Raw genomic sequence first — 18750 nt, forward strand, 5'->3', positions numbered from 1 at the left:
ACTTCAACACAAGTTGTAATACGATATTTGAAAGAAGCATGAAATCACCCTCAAGCTATGACAGATTTCATTTCCATAGGCTATTGAATTTGACGTTCCTCCTGTTCAGTAGAAGAGTGAGTATCACTTTCTTAATTCAGGAAAAGGAATTGCCTTATGAGAAGGAAAGGTGCATATTATATAATAATAATATACATATACATAATGCATATACATAATATACATAATGCATATACATAATAATAATAACATTCGATTTATATACCGCCTTTCAGGACAACTCAATGCTTACTCAGAGTGGTTTACAAAGTATGCTATTATTATCCCCACAACAAACACCCTGTGAGATGGGTGGGGCTGAGAGAGCTCCAGAGAGCTGTGACTAGCCCAAGGTCACCCAGCTGGCTTCAGGTGGAGGAGTGGGGAATCAAACCCAGCCCTCCAGATTAGAGTCCTGCACCCTTAACTAGAGATGGGCACAAATCGAATTATGACCAAAAATAATGCACGAACCAGGCTGGTTTGTGGTTCGCGAACCAGTGGTTTGTTGAAGCTTGTTTCCATGAGCTTCCACGAACTGGTGTACTGGTTCGTTTGGGCCGTAAAGGGGCAGTTTAAATGGCCACTTCCCCAGGGAAATGGGGTTTGGGCAGTTTAAAGTGCCCTGCCGCTTGCAAGCAGCAGGTCCATTTAAATTATCAGCTGGCAGGCGGCAAGGGGGGATTCCCCTGCCACCTGCCAGCTGATAGTTTAAAGTGACCTGCCACTTGCAAGGCAAGAAAGGGCACTTTAAACTGTCAAATGCCCCTTTCCCTGCCGCTGCTAAGCGGCCAGAAAGGGGTATTTAAACCCCACGAACCACAAACTGGTTTGTAAACTTGCCCCAGTTCCTGGTTCATGAAAACCCACAAACCACAAACCTCATGGTTTGTTTTTTTTGTGGCTCATGCCCATCTCTACTCTTAACCGCTACACTAAACTGGTGTGCTCCCATGAAGTGCTCTCAAACACACATAAATGCAAAACAGCATGTATCAAAAATGTTTTTAAGTGCATATGAGAGAGAACAATGTTTAGGGCAACACACAAGATTCAGTACTAACTGTTGTGGCCCCTAACAGAAACATAGTATTAGATGTCTGTAGAAATTGAGGATGTGAACACGAGATCAAGCAAGGATCCACTTTGTGCAGCATCCTCTTTTCCAACATGCCCATTCCTCCAGGAAAGCACAAGAGAAACATTCCCTGCTAGGTGATCTTGGTAACTGGAATTCACTGTGTCTGATACATGGAGGTTTCATTTTTTTTACTATGTTTAGTATGTTGTTCCCCCACAAATCTACCTAATTCACTTTTAAACCTGTCTAAGCCAATGGGCCTCACCACATCTCATGGAAGGGAATTCCATGTTCATTATGTATCATGTGAAGAAGCGTTTTATTTTGTCTACTGATGTCCTTATCTAGTACCAGGAGAGAGGACAAGAAACAAAAATGAGCCAGAGACACAAAATATTATCAGAAATGTTTTAGTACTTGTCATATAAAGCAGTTGTTCTTAACATTATTCTCATGGTTGTATGTGTAATAGCCTCAATATGAAACTCAATATGATTGCAACTTCCACTGAGATTTCACTTAGGCATCCAGCTTTCTTTCTTCTATTCATTCTCCCAACCCGCCCTGACTCAATGCAGAACCATTTCCTTGGAAAAATACAAGGTACCAGCATTATAGTGATTAGAGCAGGGTTGCAGAGACCTAGAATCAGATCCTCATTCAGCCAAGGAGCTAACTGAGTGACCATAGGCCAGACACTTGTTTCTCATCTCAACCTACTGTGCAGGGTTGTCACGAGAAGGGGAGAACCAATTCTACTGCCCTGAGCTGCTTGGAGCGAGAGCAGGATAAGAACATACCAACAATAATAAAACTAAAACAAGTGTACTTCTCCAATCTATCTCTGGTTTCGGTTTTTGTACACTTCTTACTGTCAAATTTAATGTCTTCTCATAGAGCAGAACCACAAGTGACAAAAGGCACAGATTGGACACTTGTCTGCTTCCCTCAAGTTTTGATGGGAAATGTAGGCAGCTTGGCGAAATGTTGGACAAGTGACAGTTGAAAAGTCCATTGGACAGCAGTCAGTGACTGAAGCTGCGAGACCAGGATGCCTACATTTCCCATCAAAACTTGAGGGAAGCAGACAAGTGTCCAATCTGTGCCTTTTGTCACTTGTGGTTCTGCTTATGTTGTATGATGTGGTGAAATTTGACCCTAATTCCTCTGTGTGTGTGTTTCATAATGAAGCATGCAATAAATCCCACAAATCCTATCAATAGATCTTATCAAGGCCATATTTAGTTGCTTAAAAGGGTGAATTTGGTCGTTAAGATGCTAGTGGGCTCGAGTCTTGCTATTCTACTGCAGACCCGCCCAGCTGCCCCTCTGAAACAGTTTATTAATGAAGCCAGTATATATCTCAGAGAAATTTTCCCTCCGACTATAATAGGGCTTGATTGCATGCTTGTACCATCTTCTGGTTATCAGAGGAAGTAGCAAGCTAAGAGCCAATGAACAGCAAAGTAAAGCCCCCTTCCAACTGATAAAAAAATTCTCACATGAATTGTGTTAGCAGCTCAGGCATGTTAACAGAACTGTACCTCCGAGGCTTGTATTTTCCTTTCTTTTACCACTAGGTAAAAAAAGTAAAGAAACAGGGATCGTAACCGTTTGCATGGTCTGTTAATAAGAAAAAAGTTATTAATAAAATAAAGGCTAGAGAGGATAACAGAATATGATTGAAACTTTTTGTAAATTTACAAGCTATTTGTGTTGGGAAGCTTTTCAGATCTTGGTGAAATAATCTCAGGGACTGTAGATTCCCTCCCCCATGCAAACACATTCTAGAGTTTTTGGATGTTCCCAAAATTCCCCTGAATCTTAAAAAAAAAAAAAAAAATCCTTTTAAAAGATTTGCTGAGCTCTGTAGATGTAAACTGAGAGCACATTTTGCTCGTGGGCAAATGTCTTGTTTTAGATTTCTGAGCTATAAAAAGAACAAGAGGACATGACATTTGATTCATAATACATTCAAACGTTACAACTTGGGCAAAAATTAGTATTCCAAACCAGGTCCTTTCAAGCAAGTGTTCTCAAATGATTGTCATAATTCCCAGCCCACTTCTGAATCAAGCAGAGTGGGGTTTTAGCATTGCTGCTATTTCTTTTGTAAGCCCAATAAAATGCCCTTAAAAGTGAATCAGTTTGTATATTTTAATTAGCTGTTTCCAGTAACTGAATCTGTGCCTGCCTAAAGATGCTACAGGTTCTTTGTATTTGAATAAAGAGGATATGTAAGTTACAGTACTCTAGAATGTTTGCATTGGCAGGTTGTATTCAGGAAACAAATACATATATGCATTTGAAGCCTGATGATATTCTTACTGTCATTGTAAGCCATAAAGAATACTTGATTGATTGAATATCTATTGATTATTCAGAAACAAAGAGTTTGCCCTTGATCTTCTAGACTGTAATCAAAACTATGTAGGATTCCCATGTGTAAAGCAAAAAGCTCATGATTGGCTTCCCCAAATCTAGTTTATTGAGTTATCATTAAACAATCAATTGGTACCTCATGCAGGCAGTTTTATAGATAGTTGGCATAATACACACACACCTCGTCATACCTTTTGTCTTTACATTGTACCTAAATGTGTAGCGTGTCGGTTTAGGATCTGGGAGATTCAGGTTTGAATACCCCCTCTGCAAATCTGCAATGAAGCTTGGGCTGGTTGTATTCTTTCAGCATTGCCTACCTCACAAGGTTTTCATGAAAATGAAATTGAAGAGAGGAGAATGATACAAGGAGGCTGGAAGAGAGGAGAATGATCTCCATTGGGGAGAAAGGCAGAGTAGCACCTTGTGTAAAACAGAATAAAAGCATCTCCAAAATGATCTCTGGCACATATGAAACTGTGTATGTATAGCATTCATACACAAAAAGAAATTACATGACAATTAGCACCAACTTTCTCTGCTGCAGTAGTTTTGATGAGACTTAGCAATCAGCTCACCCAGCCTATTCCCCAGCTCATACTCATATTTTGAGGCTCCAGAAAACATATTGTATTTATGATTCCATATGAAGTATCAAGATGGGTTCATTGCATTGTTATGATCTTTACTTTCCAGCTTGTTTGGTTTATCCTCCAATGTGGCTCACTCCGTGTGTGTGTGTGTGTATGTGTGTGTGTAAAATCACTTACCACTTTCTCAGTCGACTTCAGGCATCTGATGAAGAAGCCTATTGCTTATACGAATATGTGCCACAGTAAAGCAATTTATTTGTTACGGTGCTATACACCATTGTCTTTTTGTCTCTGTAGGCTGCCAGTTACTTTCAAACCTCCCACTTTGAATAAAAAAGAAATTTCATCAGCTATGAAAGCTGGTTGCAAATATTCTGTCAGTAGCTGAGCAAGGAAAGGGTGGAGCTGGACAAATGAAGTCAATGTGGCCCAAAGCGTAAATAAATTTTGTTCTCGATTAATGTGGCCAGAAAGGAGAGGGGATGTGTTAATGATCCACCGCAATACGTACCCTCCTTTGGATCCTATTTAATGTGAGTGCAGTAGCAATCGCAGAAAAGAGATTACTTTGTTGATCACTGAAAATGATGTTTTTAGCTCTTTCTTAATCGAAATTTGTGCATGTATCTTTTATAGATGGAGGAAATATTATTTAGAGCATTTTCTCCATGTTCTTTTTATTCCTTTAAATGTTCATTTGAGAATTTCATACCAATGGTAGCATTAGAAAATGCTTTTAAATATATTCAAAGCTAAAAGGTCAAGCCTCGGTTGATTTATTAACAAAACTCCTTCTCCATGTTCTTGCAAGTTGTGAATAAGTAAAGGTACTAGGAACTGGAAGACATGTATAGCTGATCTACCATTGTGGAACTACACCTATAGACTATAAATTAGGACTGCCAATTCAAATCATTGTGCATTCTGTATATCCACAGGACATCATCATCATCATCATCATCATCATTTCATATAAAATCAAGCAACAATATTTTCCTTAGAACTAACATTCCAATCCTAAACCTAGTACCTGCTCCAATTCTAATTAACAATTCTCAGGAAAGCTCTAGCTAACAATCCTGAGGTCAGAAATACTTATTGTAAAAACAAAAACAAAAAACACACCCAAAACTGACATTTAAACACAGCAGAAAGTTATTCAACCTAACAATATCGTTATTATAATAACCTCTTCCTCTGATGTTACCACATTCCAATAGTTTGTAAATGGCCTCCATCTTTGCACAGATAAGACCTGAGCTTTCTTTCTAGGCAGCTGTCTGAAAACTTAAATCTTACCCATGATCATGCTATACTGCCTCTTCCTTAACCATAATTTTATATTTGGAATCATTATTTGCATTCACTATTTTGCTATGAAAAACCTTGCCACTACTTTCATGTTTCTTGCTAAATACCCATGCTTTTTTGCCAAGATTTCCCCCCCCTCATTTGGCCATACACCTGTATTCTTAAGTGGATTCTTTTTTTTAATGGCACTTCCTGCATACCCCATCATCAAATCAGAAAAAATATCAAGAATACAGTGTAAAGGTTAACTTTACCCATTAAAATAAAAGTATATATACTGTCACATATCACGTACCGCATTACAGCACATATCAGGTAGAATTTCTTGGTGACTATGGGAAACCATCCAATCTCATGGTAAAGTCCCCATCCTTTACCAAAGATAGTAAAGCATCAGAGAAGACAATTATACCAAACTCGTAGGCAGGATCCCCATGTCACTGGATATAATGCTATCATAATGTTATCATTATGAGCCAGTTTGGTGTAGTGGTAATTTAAGAGCGGAGGACTCTAATCTGGAGAGCCGGGTTTGATTCCCCACTCCTCCACTTGAAGCCAGCTGGGTGACCTTGGGCTAGTCACAGCTCTCTGGAGCTCTCTCATCCCCACCCACCTTACAGGGTGTTTTGTTGTGAGGATAATAATGACATAACTTTGTAAACCGCTCTGAGTGGGCATTAAGTTGTCCTAAAGGGCGGTATGTAAATCGAATGTTGTTGTTGTTAATTTTTATCTTGTGAGGATAGGCAAATACAGGAAATAAATTATTGCAATTGTTGTGATCAAGCAAAGGCCTTTTGATATTAAATTCACCAGTGATTCGTCTTTTCAAATCCAGTACAGGTAACAGAACAGGAGGAAGAGCAGACAGGACAATAAACACCATTTGCTCAGCCTGTCACCTTTCTGAAGATGTTTTGGTAGATAACATCCTGGGATAAATAATTGTATGTTTTTCTAGCCTTTTGGTACCATCTCAAAGATGAGGGAGACATTACATGAGAGCCAGCTAGCTATGGCGGCTGGAAGAGAGGGTAGGTTCGGCAGAGGAAACTCGTTTTCCATCCCTTGGGAAGAGAGGGTACAAAAGATCATGCAGCCCTTTGGTGTCTGCTGTTGTGGTGAGATTATGGAGATAGGAGATGGAGGGTCTGGATGGGTGGCTTGCCTCCCTGTCCCAAGCACTGAGTGCCCATGCCAAAAGGGGATGACTAAAGGTACTATGTGGTAACTCTCAATGCAGTGGTTAGACTGCAGCAATTCCCTGTTTCTTTTCTTTCTTTTATGAAGCTTCAAACCTTGTGCAAGGCAGCTTTTAAGTTCTGAGTGCTCTCGATATTCTGTAGTCTGCTATCATTCAATAAAGTCCTTTTTTGGTTAAGACAAGCTGTGTCAAGCCTCACCTACATGCCTTCTGCTCAGTTACTCTCTAGAACCCTGCACACTCTCAGAGACACACCAGTTTCCCCAACAGCTGATGCAAAGGTCAAGCCTATTTAGTTGGGGTGGTGGCAGCACTAGGGGGAGAAACCAGGGATCAAGAGAGGAAGGAAGAAGCTCCCGTTCCGATTCTGACGGCACTAGTTCAATATCCAATAATGTGTTTGGATCCAGTCTTAGGAATACAAGTGACAAAGCTAACACGTGGTAGAAAAAACTTTTAACAAGTAATAAAAAGGCCATCTGAATTGGCCATTGGTTACCCCTCCCCTTTCCGCCTTTCACAAGTCTTTCTGTAGCCCATGTTACCCACCTTTCTGTCACTGTTTTCTTTCAGTACAGCTCGCTATCAAAACTAACATTTTCACAGTTTCCAGGAACAATGATACTGGCAAGGTAGTTCCTTCTCACTTATCCCACCTCTTGTATAATCCTCATGCCATGAAAGAGGTGGTACTACATTGTCTCCAGTATAAGATACAAAAGGGAGGCGATATGTTCCTGTACAGAGATAGGAAAGAGGAACAAGAATGGATACTTTGAATGGCAGCACAGGACTGCAAATAGGGATAGAATCACAGTTGGCCAGTTAAAGTTATGCTGAAACGTTGATACACTGTTTGATTAGCACATTTGTATGTCGCATAGCTCAAGTTTGGACTAAACAGCCATTTAGTTAGGGTTGCCAACTCCAGGTCAAGAAATTCCTGGAGATTTTGGGATGGAACCTGGGGAGAGCAGGGTTTGGGGAGGGAAGCCTACCCTTCAACACAACTGTTTTCTCCAGGGGAACTGATCTTTATAGTCTGGAGATCAAGTGGAATTAGGGGAGATCTCTGGGCTCCACCCACTGGCTGGAAACTTTACATGCTGCTAACAGGTTATTATTAGCTAATCATTTGGGCTGATCAAGAGATATTTTATCAGACCGAGCTTTGAGTATCTGAGGTTAGAAGTGTGCACGCTCTTGGGCCTGAGTAATGACATCACTTCCCGGAAGTGTGAAGAAGATGATTAAGGTAATTGGCAGGTCTCTTCCCCTCCCGCCAGGAGGGTAAGGAGACCTGGCAACCCTAAAGGAGGGTTGTGCTTTACAGGAATAAATGCAAAAGTTCCACAATTTGAACCAGCCTTCAGATATCAAGGTCAGAACTAAATAGGACCAATTCACATGTTACAAAGTCCCCGTGGATTTTGAGTCAGATATTTTTGTGAGTTTGATGCTGGAAACTTAATTCCCCGGCATGTGTGGGCCTGAGTATAGAACAGCAGATAAGCAAACAAACCCTTTAAAGAAAAACTTCTGATGCTTGGGATGGTAAATGTGAATGCAGTACATAATATATCAATACATAATTTAACATTTCCTGAGATGTCAAAGCATAAAGGTTAATTGCTATACCAGCAACCGGAGCTTCAACCAGTATTGTCTAACAATGGCTCTCCAAAGTATTTTCCCCTTAGCTCTGCAGCTTAGGATCCTTGAACTGGAAATGCAAGTGACAGAATGTGGGACCTTATGGATGCCAATATGCTGATATGCTGTGGCCTCCATTTCTGCAACCTCTCTGTTCAGGTGCTCTTTGGCGTTTGTAAAGTAAATAGAGCTAAATGGAAATTCCATGATATGCAGATGCATGCATGTGTATACCTGATGCTGGGGACAAAAAACAAACCATTGCTTTTATGCCCTGCTTGTCAGCTTTAAGAAGCCATCTGCTAGTTCTGGTGGACCTTTGGTATAATCCAGCTGCACTCTTCTATAATTACAACAATAATACTGGATTTCATCCAAACTATCATAAGCAGAGCAAACCTAGCAGAGTGAAATTTCCCTGCTGCCCCTGGCAGCTTCAGCTTTCAGAACCCCTTCTCAATTTTGCTAATGGAGGTTGAGGAACTTCATAAAACTCATGGGGAGGGGTCGGTCTTCAGGAGGAGGGGGAGTCGGTAAAAATTGCTTCCCTCCTCTGCCAATGCAAGGGCCATTTTGCCAGCAGATATAGATCTCTGGGTTTAACTTATGAATTGACTAATACTATGCGAAGCATGTTTTTACCTGTGGACTTAAAACACCAGGAGAGGTCTACTGTGTTGATTCCGTCTTTTTAAACTTCCCATAAGCAAATGGCTGGCCACTGATGTAAACAGAGCATCAGACTTGATGGGCCCTGGCCTGAACGAACAAGTTTCTTCTAAAGTTCTCAGCTCAGTTAGTCATGCCATAAATCTCAGACGAGCGCATTTATTTACTTCATTTATACTCCTAGTGGGGACACAAAGTAGCTTATATCATTCTCCATTCATTTTTTTCTCACAACAACCATGTGAAGTAGATTAGGTTGAGAGTATGTAACTGACCCAAGGTCACCTAGTTAGCTTCCATGGTAGAGGGGGGATTTAAACCTGGCTCTCCCATATCCTAAGCCAACACTCTAAACACTATACAATACTGGATCTTGAATGGAATTTCTTTTGCAAATCCAAATTGGAAGCCCTATGGAAACTTGGAGAGTACATTCCCTGGGGTCTGACACTCTGCATTTTGCTAAAGCAAAGCATAATGTTATCATGCACTTTGGCAACACAGCTCCCCAAATGTTGCGTAGCCCTGTCTCCAAAATGCATAATTACGCCCTTTCCCTCATTTTCATTTTGAATATCTATTTTTAAATAACCTGTTTTTTGAGAGTTGAACAAATAGGAAAATTAGCAGAACATGAGCATGCCACACACACATGCACACAAACACACACACACAAACTAAAATAACCATCTAAGTATTTCTGCCCCCTTGGCTCCAATTAACCTAAGTATTCTTTGTAGGTTGCAGCTAGCTGCAATCAGTCATGTTTTCCTCAGTTAGAATGAGGGGGGGGGGAATCATCATTATTGCAGCTTCAAACAGACATATACGTTATTTTTTCCCCCTCACTCCTAAAGTATCATAATCCTCCACTTACCAAAGAGGAGTTTTGAAGAGATGCAGCTCAATTTTCCTTCACATCTGCTTGATTCTTTAGTATAATCAGCGCTGTGTGTGCCAAGCAAGGTCACGAACCGTAGCAACGCTCGTCACCGCATGCGATCTTCTCGTTCTAGTGCCATTAACTACTCGGCAACTTCTCCCCTCTCTGTCCCACTGTTTTTAATCTGCCGGAACACTTCAGAAGAGGGAAACGAGAGCTCTGCTTGCGGACATATTTCGGAGATTACTGCTACAGGCTGTACTTCCTGAGAGGTAGCGAGCCGTAAGACACCATTCCATTCATTTCAGTGGAATAAGTTTTTTAAGAGGGAAAAAAAGGAAGGCCCAGCAGGATTTAATTTTAGGTTTTCTGCCCGAACACCTGCATCAAGGAAGAAGCCAGGATGCAACTTGCAATACAATCTAGCAAACCATATTGCCCTTGAACGCTTTCTTCTTGTAGCTCTGCAGGGTTTCTAGAAGGTAACATAGGATCAGCAAAAAAGAGAGGGTGGGCAAAATGCTCTCTTCATTGTGAAGAACTGTGAAATCTGTAATGATTTGCTTGCACAGGTATATTGTATCACATATATCATGGCATATCTAGAACCAATGTACAGCTGCAGAGAGCCTTCAAAACTTTATTATGGCATTTTTTGTCTTTGGTTGTTATCCAAATCTAGTTGGCAGAGTAATCTCAGTGCTGATGGCTGCTTCCCACACACATTTGGTTTCTTATGACTTGGCTGTGCTATCAACACTAACCTGGCAGCTCATTGTATAAACTTCATCCATTGAAAAAAATGTTACCTTGGAGGTGATGGGAAGGGAAAATATGGTTCTGTACATGTTGCTAGATCAGTGATAGTTCATTCACCAAGCATGGTGGAACATTGCTGTTATCCAATTTGCTTATCCTCCCCACTGAATGTACCCACCCACCTACCTGTCCAGAACTGCCATTTTGCTCATGAGCAATGATCCTTCAGTTATGTGACTCCATGGCCATGAAGGGTTTTAAAGCATCTTGAACTGAACTTGGAAACAGAAGCAGCCCAAGCAGAGGTTTCAAAATGGGAGTCACGTACAAAGAGCATCCACCACCTCCAGATTGCAAAGACCCACAAGAAGCCTACTGTGGCAATCACCCCCAAGGTCCCACCTAAATCCCAGAGCTCTGAACAAATCTTTGTGATTTTGGCCTCATGAAAATCCTAGTGATTATCAGCCAGTTAGAGCCTGTGGAACTTTACTTCATGGGAGGGGTTGAGTCAGCCTCTGCTTAAGAAGGGAGAGGAGAAACGTTTCCCTTCTGACAAGGATATTGTGTCTCTGGATAAGAGCGTCCGTTTAGCTAGGATTTTTATTTGGCTTTTAGGTAGGGGTCGGGGTAGGTTTAGGGAAGAAAGCTTATTTTAAGGTGATTAATAATAAGCACCCCCAGTAAAAGCCAGAAGTACCAAATCTACCCTGTGAAGTTTCTGAAAACCAGAGACTGTGAAATGAAAAAGTAAACCTTTGAGATAACCTGTCTGGGGAAAGGGGAATCAACTCTGCTGCCAGTGTCAGTGTATGTTAACTGATGTTCAGTTTCAATGTGTAACTCCCATTAGGAAAATTTATAATCTCTGGGGACTAAAGTTGAGAACCCATTGTACATTCTATATTGTAGTATTCTATACAAAACCTTTACCTGGTAACACCTCTTTTTCTGTAAATAAATCTCTTCTGTTCATCACCATCTGTGTCTTGTCTGTCCAGTCAAAATAGCTATAAAAATATTTACCTCATAATTAAGTACCTTATTCTAGTAGGGTCCCAAATGAGAACTTTTTAGGGAGCACGAATCTTACAGGCTACCAAACAGTTAATCAAAGCTTGTCCCCACCCCGTTATTTTCCTAATTGTGGATGGCTGGACTTTAAACAAATAAAAACAAAGGGCCAGAAAGTATAGGAATGGACAGCCAAAAGTCCACATGGCAGTTACCTCAAAAGCCTCTCTGTCTCCTCTCTCACTGCCCCCTCTCCATTGGAGCTGCCACACCTATCGATAGACTAGTCCTAGATTTTCTGTTTGATGTGAAGTTTTCGTCTATTGGGATGCTTTTAGGATAATTCCTGCAGATAAATATATTAGGAAAATCTCAAGTAGGAAGTAATTCTAACTGTGCTCATCTGCACCCACCTTATATGCAGAGTTGAGCAGCTCCCTGGTTAAATATGAATTGGGGCTCAGATATTTGGTTTGAATACCTGATACCACACAACTGTATCCTTGATCATTTGCTGTAGTTCTTTATTAGCTGCTATGATGATGCTTCACTTTATAGACTACAGGGAGCAAGGAAAGGTGACTCATGTATTCCCTTTCAACTAATTGTATTTCATGTTGCTAGATAAAAGATTGGCATTACTTCAGCTTCGAATATATATTAACCTCAAGCTCACTATTGTTATTCACTACATTTGATTCAATTAAGGAATGCAGTGGGAGGCAGAATTCCATTTCAGAATGAATGATGAAAAAATGAAGAATTGCAGACAGCAAGAGCTAATGGGCTCCTGAACTTTACAAACGTCTGCACAAGATAATCCTCAATTAGAATTTAAATACACTGTCGCCCAGCCCAAAAAACTCCACACAAGTTGGAGCTTGTCTGTTCACTTCAAGGGCAGGAAATAATCCGCACACAACCAGTAGAATTGTGAAAATGGGTTACCTTCAGTGTTTAAGTGAACGGGGAAGCCTCTGTTTGCAGGAACTTGCATGTTTGCATCAGAATCCTTGCATATGGGTGGAGTTTCCAGATGCAAATAAATAAACAAGTAAACGTTTCAGAAAGAGACATGTTTTTTCCCATTCAAGCCATTCGACATTTTTGAAGCATGGCTCAAAATACAGCAGGACCACCCTGTCTAATATATGGATGGAAGGTTTGAAGAGCACTAGAAGGGAAGTGGAGCTAGAACGAGAACTAGGTTAGATATTTCAGAGAAGAATCACTGAGCCATAAGAGGAAGGGCACAGGATTGGACAGGACTCTGTATAAATTGCTCTATCAGATAGGGTTGCCTGGCAATGGATATATACATCATCCAAACCTCATGCAAGTTACACAATTCAGTTGCATTATAGAATGGTGAATATTATGTAATATGGGGTGGGGACAATAAGTTCATGCTTCTGGTCTTCACACTTGTGATCAGGGAATAGCTTGCATATCTAGCTATGAGGGAGATATAAAAAATCTAGTCTAGCCTTTTCAAAGAAGTACAAGGAATACATGGTGCAAGTGAAGTATGTTTTCTGCTTCAGTGTGTAGCATCATCTTCTTCAACCTGTGGTCATCTGAGCTCTCTAGCAAGCAGCACCTTAGCAACTCACAATCCCCCTAATTATTGTTGATGAGCTAAATCATGCAACTGGGCTTCATGAAATTGGAAGGAAAAGATAGATAACAGGTCACTGGGGTAAATGAAGCCCAGTTGCATGACTCTATGGAATTATGCCATGCCAAGGTCCTTTCCCTCCCCAAACCCCACTTTCCCCAGATTTCTCCAGGTTTCACCCCCCAGATCTCCAGGAATTTCCCAATTTGGAGCTGGCAACCCTACTACCAAGACATAATTAAGCTAGAATAAGTACTTGAGAATAGAACACTGTAGCAATCCACCGTGATAAGCAATGGCTCAGAGAACCTTTTGCTTGTATTTCTGCTCTCACTAGAATGAGTCAGTTCTCAGAGCCATTCCAACTGGCCCTTCTGCCGTTGTTCAGGTCAGAAAGTGTTAATAAGAACCTACTGATCTGGTGTCTAGGGAGGGGGCCATGGTATTGATTCTCTCTATTACCTTTGTTTTCAAACTTATTTTATACAACTTGCTGCTATTGAGAAACTTGTTATTTAATATGGTGATTTCCATAATTAGATTCAGTAATCAGATGACAATGTTTTTTCAGGATAATAATAACATTAATAACAATAATAGCATTTGGTTTTTATAATGCCCTTCAGGACAACTTAATGCTCAGAGTGGTTAACAAAGTATGTTTGTTATTATCCCCACAACAAAACTCCTTGTGAGGTGGGTGGGGCTGAAAGAGCTCTGAGAGAGCTGTGAATGATCCAAGGTCACCCATCTGGCTTCAAGTGGAGGAATGGGGAATCAAACCCGGCTCTCCAGATTAGAGTCTTGCAGCTCTTAACCACTACACCAAGCTGGTCTAAGAAATGATGGATCACGTAGAAGCATTTTAAGCATAGAGACGCACTGCATGATTGTTATAGTTTAACTGCCAGTTTTACCCCAGATCAGCTGGGAGGATAAGCAAGAGCAGATCAGAACTGTATACCCGAATGTACAACTACTTCTTTGCAAAGAGGATGATGGGAATGGTTCTATCGCTTCTGTCTCTGCCTTGATTCATGGTAGCCATGGGGCAGCATGCCTCTTTATGTATGAGCTGATCTCCAAAAACAAAAGCCAACTAACCAAAATAGCGCAAAATACTGTGCAGACTATTGAATTTTCAGAAATATTCCATCAAGCTTCGTGTTAAAGGGGGAGGGGTGGAGATTTCAAGCCATGAGCTTCAGGTATACTTTTACCTCAATGCAAGCCACAAAACCTCTCAGTTTACAAAACTAGAACCTGAATTAGGATTTCAACTCTGAATTCTGGAAATATTTTCACAAAACAATATAGATCTAGCCAGGCCTTTTTTTCTGGGAAAAGAGGTGGTGGAACTCAGTTGGTTGCCCATACAGGGGGCAACTCTTGGTGGAAGGTGGTGCCCCTGGTACCACATGTGCACGCGCAAAGTGCACGCATGCTCCCAGGTCCAATGATGTCACTTCAGGTCAGCTGGAACAAGGGAGGAGTTTTTAAAAGTTTAAATTGCCCTCGATGAAAATGGTCACATGGCTGGTGCGGCACAGAGGGCAATCTAAACTCCCCTCTGTCTGGAGATCAGGGGGCGGGGCCACCAGCCATGTGACCATTTTCAAGAGGTTCCAGAACTCCGTTCCACCACGTTCCAGCTGGAAAAAAGCCCTGGATCTAGCACAGGATAGATCTGAATACCTAATGCCTTCCTCCTGAATTCCCACAAGAAACGTTTATGTTGTTGTTCTAAAATAAACCAGAATGCAACACCTAAAGGAATCCCATTCTTTTTGTTGTCAGTATGGCTGGCACTGAGCCAAGCACAGGCATTTAAAAGGCACATTCCACTGTGGGATTCTGAAACAATTTTTAAAATTTATTTCTTTTCCCAGCAATGTTAAGATTGATTGCACTGCAGCAGTCTCTCCAACTGTTATCAAAAGCTGCAGCAGAATACCCATGCAATGCAGGCAGGCCTCTTTTGAGTGACCTCATGCAGTAGGTCTGCAGCATGTCGGTACATCCAAGCAATGCTTAGTCCATAAAAGAAATAGTAGAGCATTGATCTTCATCAGATGGGTCATGATCCCAAACTCAGCGATGCTTTGACCCAAGGTGGGTTGCACCATAGTTGCTGCCATTGGGAAAAGATACCAAGAGAAGGTGTGAGAGAGAGAAATAGATATGTAAGTGGGGGGGGGGCTTGTTTTGCAGGATGCTGGGGGAAATGATCTCTCAGCCTGAAGATTGAAGGTTGTCATATAAATTGTTACCTAAGATCAGAACCATATGTTACAAGAAATACGCTGCAAACTGTAGTCATGTGTCAAGTCCTTTATCTCGGTAATAGGTGGTACAATTTATGTTATGTTCTGATGTCATTATGTGGATTGTTTTCCTACTCCAGAAGTGTCAGCCAGTTATATGAAGCAGGCTCATAGAAGAGTGCAGCATTTTGGTGTCAGCCTAAGGAGTATCATTCGAGCTGGGGGCTGGATCCAGCTGAAAAAGGAAAGTCCCTTTTGACTACCAGGGGATTATGGGATCTGCATGGACAATGGCTATGGTTGGAAGGCATTGTAAAAGGAAGGGGAATTGGATAACATTCAGTGAAAAATCTGGGTGGATCCAACCCAAGGAACTAAACAAAAGGCTATCAGAGTGGGGCAACTCTGGTACAAGCCTGTCTTTTATAATAGCACACACCTGCCAAATGAGTAACAGTATTTGAGGAGACCACAAACTGAAGACCGGTGTTTCATTGTGGAGTACTAGTGTATCAGACTAGGTTGTATATAGATAGCATGTAAAATTAAGAAGAGTATTTATTTACATTTGTATCCTGTGGGGATCACAACTAACTTACAATAATTGGATATGCCATTTGTTCATGTTCAGGAGCCTGGCTGCAAATTGGTAGCTGGCAAAGAGGAAGAATACAGAGAATGAGTCGTCAAAACCCAGGCATAGAGCCCTTCAGTGCTTAGAGATGAAAATGGCTCTGGCCAGAGTGAGACAAAAAAAATTTCCGCCTACCGCCTCAGCTAGGTAGGGATCCCAGGTGCTTGCTGTTGGTGGGCAATCTCTGAACCAGCAGGAGGTTTTGGCCCACCCAGAGATTGCCCATCGCTAGCAGACACTCCAGGAACACATGCAGTGCAGGCGCTCCCAGCAGATGCAACAATGCCACTTCTGGAAGTGACACAAAAACACCGACATAGAAGGCACAAGGTAAGTGCCAGATCACCCTATTACCATCACCACCAAGAGGGGGACTTGGCAACCTTACAGCTAGATTGTCACACTTAAAGGACAAAGATTAGAAAAGCTAATAGGCTAGATTGTAGTTCTTCCTTTTGGGTCAGGAAGGTTAGGAATTACCCTAGATGGGGATGCGCTCCCATTGGGCAGATTATAATTTTTGTACACATTAAGAAGCTCACTGTTACCTCTTAGCTTTGGGGCATTGTGGTTCAGGTCATTAAAAAACTTAATCTTTACAATGAAACCCCCATCTTGACCAGGTATCAAGTGACAACAGGCAGATGTCCCAGACTCTGAGCACTAATGATATGGAGGATAGTAAAAGTTGCAGCTTTAAGAATGACTAGCCTGGCCTAATGCAACATCATTTAGAATAAGTACAGAGTTAGGGTTTAGAGGATTGCACGTTTACACCATTTTTTATCCTTGGTCAGCCTGATCTGAAAGTGCCTACAGAGCTTCATTCCTAAAGTGCCAAAATGCAGTAGATCATCCCTATGCTAGCTAAAGCAAGACAAGCAGGAGATGCAGTAACTAGGCAGAGCCTATAAATGGTGATACAATAAAGCATGCTGGAAGTATTAATCCTTGTAGCAGGAGATCCTCCTCCAAATTAGCGGCAATTATTATCCAGGCAAAAATTGGTACACCTGGGAGTAATGGTGTCTCGCTGAGCGGAGACCCAAGATAGCAGGGGGCAAGCAGGAACAGGGGATGCAAGACCATTTCTTAACACTCCCCAAGGACTTGGGACAGGTTATTATTACTAACATCTATCATGTGGTGGTGGAGAGTGCTGTCAAGTCATAGCTGACTTACGGTGATCCCTGCAGGGGGTTGTAAGGCCAGAGACTGACAAAGGTGGTTTGCCATTGCCTGCCTCTGCATAGCAACTCTGTTCTTTGGAGTTCTATCATCCAATTAGTTACCAAGGCTGACCCTGCTGAGCGTACAAAATCAGGCTTACCTGGGCTATCCAGGTCAGGGCATATGTACAAAGAATTTCACAGCGCACTTTACAATTTCTATTTCATCTAACCTCCCCCCTCCACACACAAATATTGTTACAGATTTTACAGTAAAAAAGATAAAGAGAGATCTCTTCCAAAGAAAGGCATATGGAGAAATACTAAAAGAAAGTCGTTCTTCCCTCTAATCTCATTTTTTAAACAACATATATCCCTAATTCTAAAAATCCCTAAATCTAACTTCTTCTTGGCACACCCTCATCTTGTCTTATCCTAGTCTTTCACCAGGGGGGCAGGGGGGATTTTTACTTCAAGTATTTGCTTTCTGTATTTTAGCTTACTTTTCTGCCAACACCCCCACATATAATTTAAAGTACATTGATTCTGAAAGCATTCCAATTATCTAAAAGTATAGTAATCAGTAAAAATAAAGGAAGGAATCGTAACCAGCTAACAGTTAACAACAATGACTCTCTGCAAAGTTGACACCCCAGAGTCTTGACTGAACAAAAGTACTTCTTGGAGAGAGAGTATTCCAAAATTAGTGAGCAATTAAAGTTCCCAGCTCCTGAAATAAAAAAAAAATGGGTGGCTGGAGAAAGTAGACTTAAGTGAAGCATCACGTAGTGAGGTCTAAATCAGAGGTCTCCAACCCTTTTCACCTTTGAAATTCTGTAACAAGGTAGTAGGCACAACCACAAAATGGCTGGTTAAGGGGAATGAGAGAGAATAAATCCAACACTGTTTTATAAAGATCACAAACAATCAGATCTCCAATGGCCAATCAGAAGCCCTGCTGGTTAAGTGCCCCACCTGATTCCACCCATTTTCTAAAAGCACTTGGTGGGTGTCAGGAAAGATGTCAGCAAGTGCCATGGTGCCCATGGGCACCTTTTTGGAGACCACTGGTCTAAAGTTTTTTGACAGTAGAAGAGCACTGCATAAAAGCATCTGCTTACTACAATTTAACAAAAACAGAGGACAAAACGGGGGGGGGGGAATCACTCTGATCTGTTCCCCCCCCCCGATCAGCTGTCACTTTTCTAGGACCGTGCACTTGGTTTCTATTAAGAGCAGGGCTTCATTTTCCACTATTCTGGAGCAATGGAAATTGGACATTTTGGTTCACTATTATGTAAATGAGTTGGAGAGAGACTGGATAAGCCGTTGCTGTATCTGGGAAATGGGGACAAATCATAACTAGCATTTCTCAATATCTACTACTAGCACCATTTGCAAGGTAGTGAAGGGGTGGCAAAGGGAGCAAACTGCCCATGTTGAAAAGGGACATGAAATGAGAACAGAGCCAACA

The sequence above is a fragment of the Eublepharis macularius genome, chromosome 7 (assembly GCF_028583425.1).
Source record: "Eublepharis macularius isolate TG4126 chromosome 7, MPM_Emac_v1.0, whole genome shotgun sequence".
Lineage (NCBI taxonomy): Eukaryota > Metazoa > Chordata > Lepidosauria > Squamata > Eublepharidae > Eublepharis > Eublepharis macularius.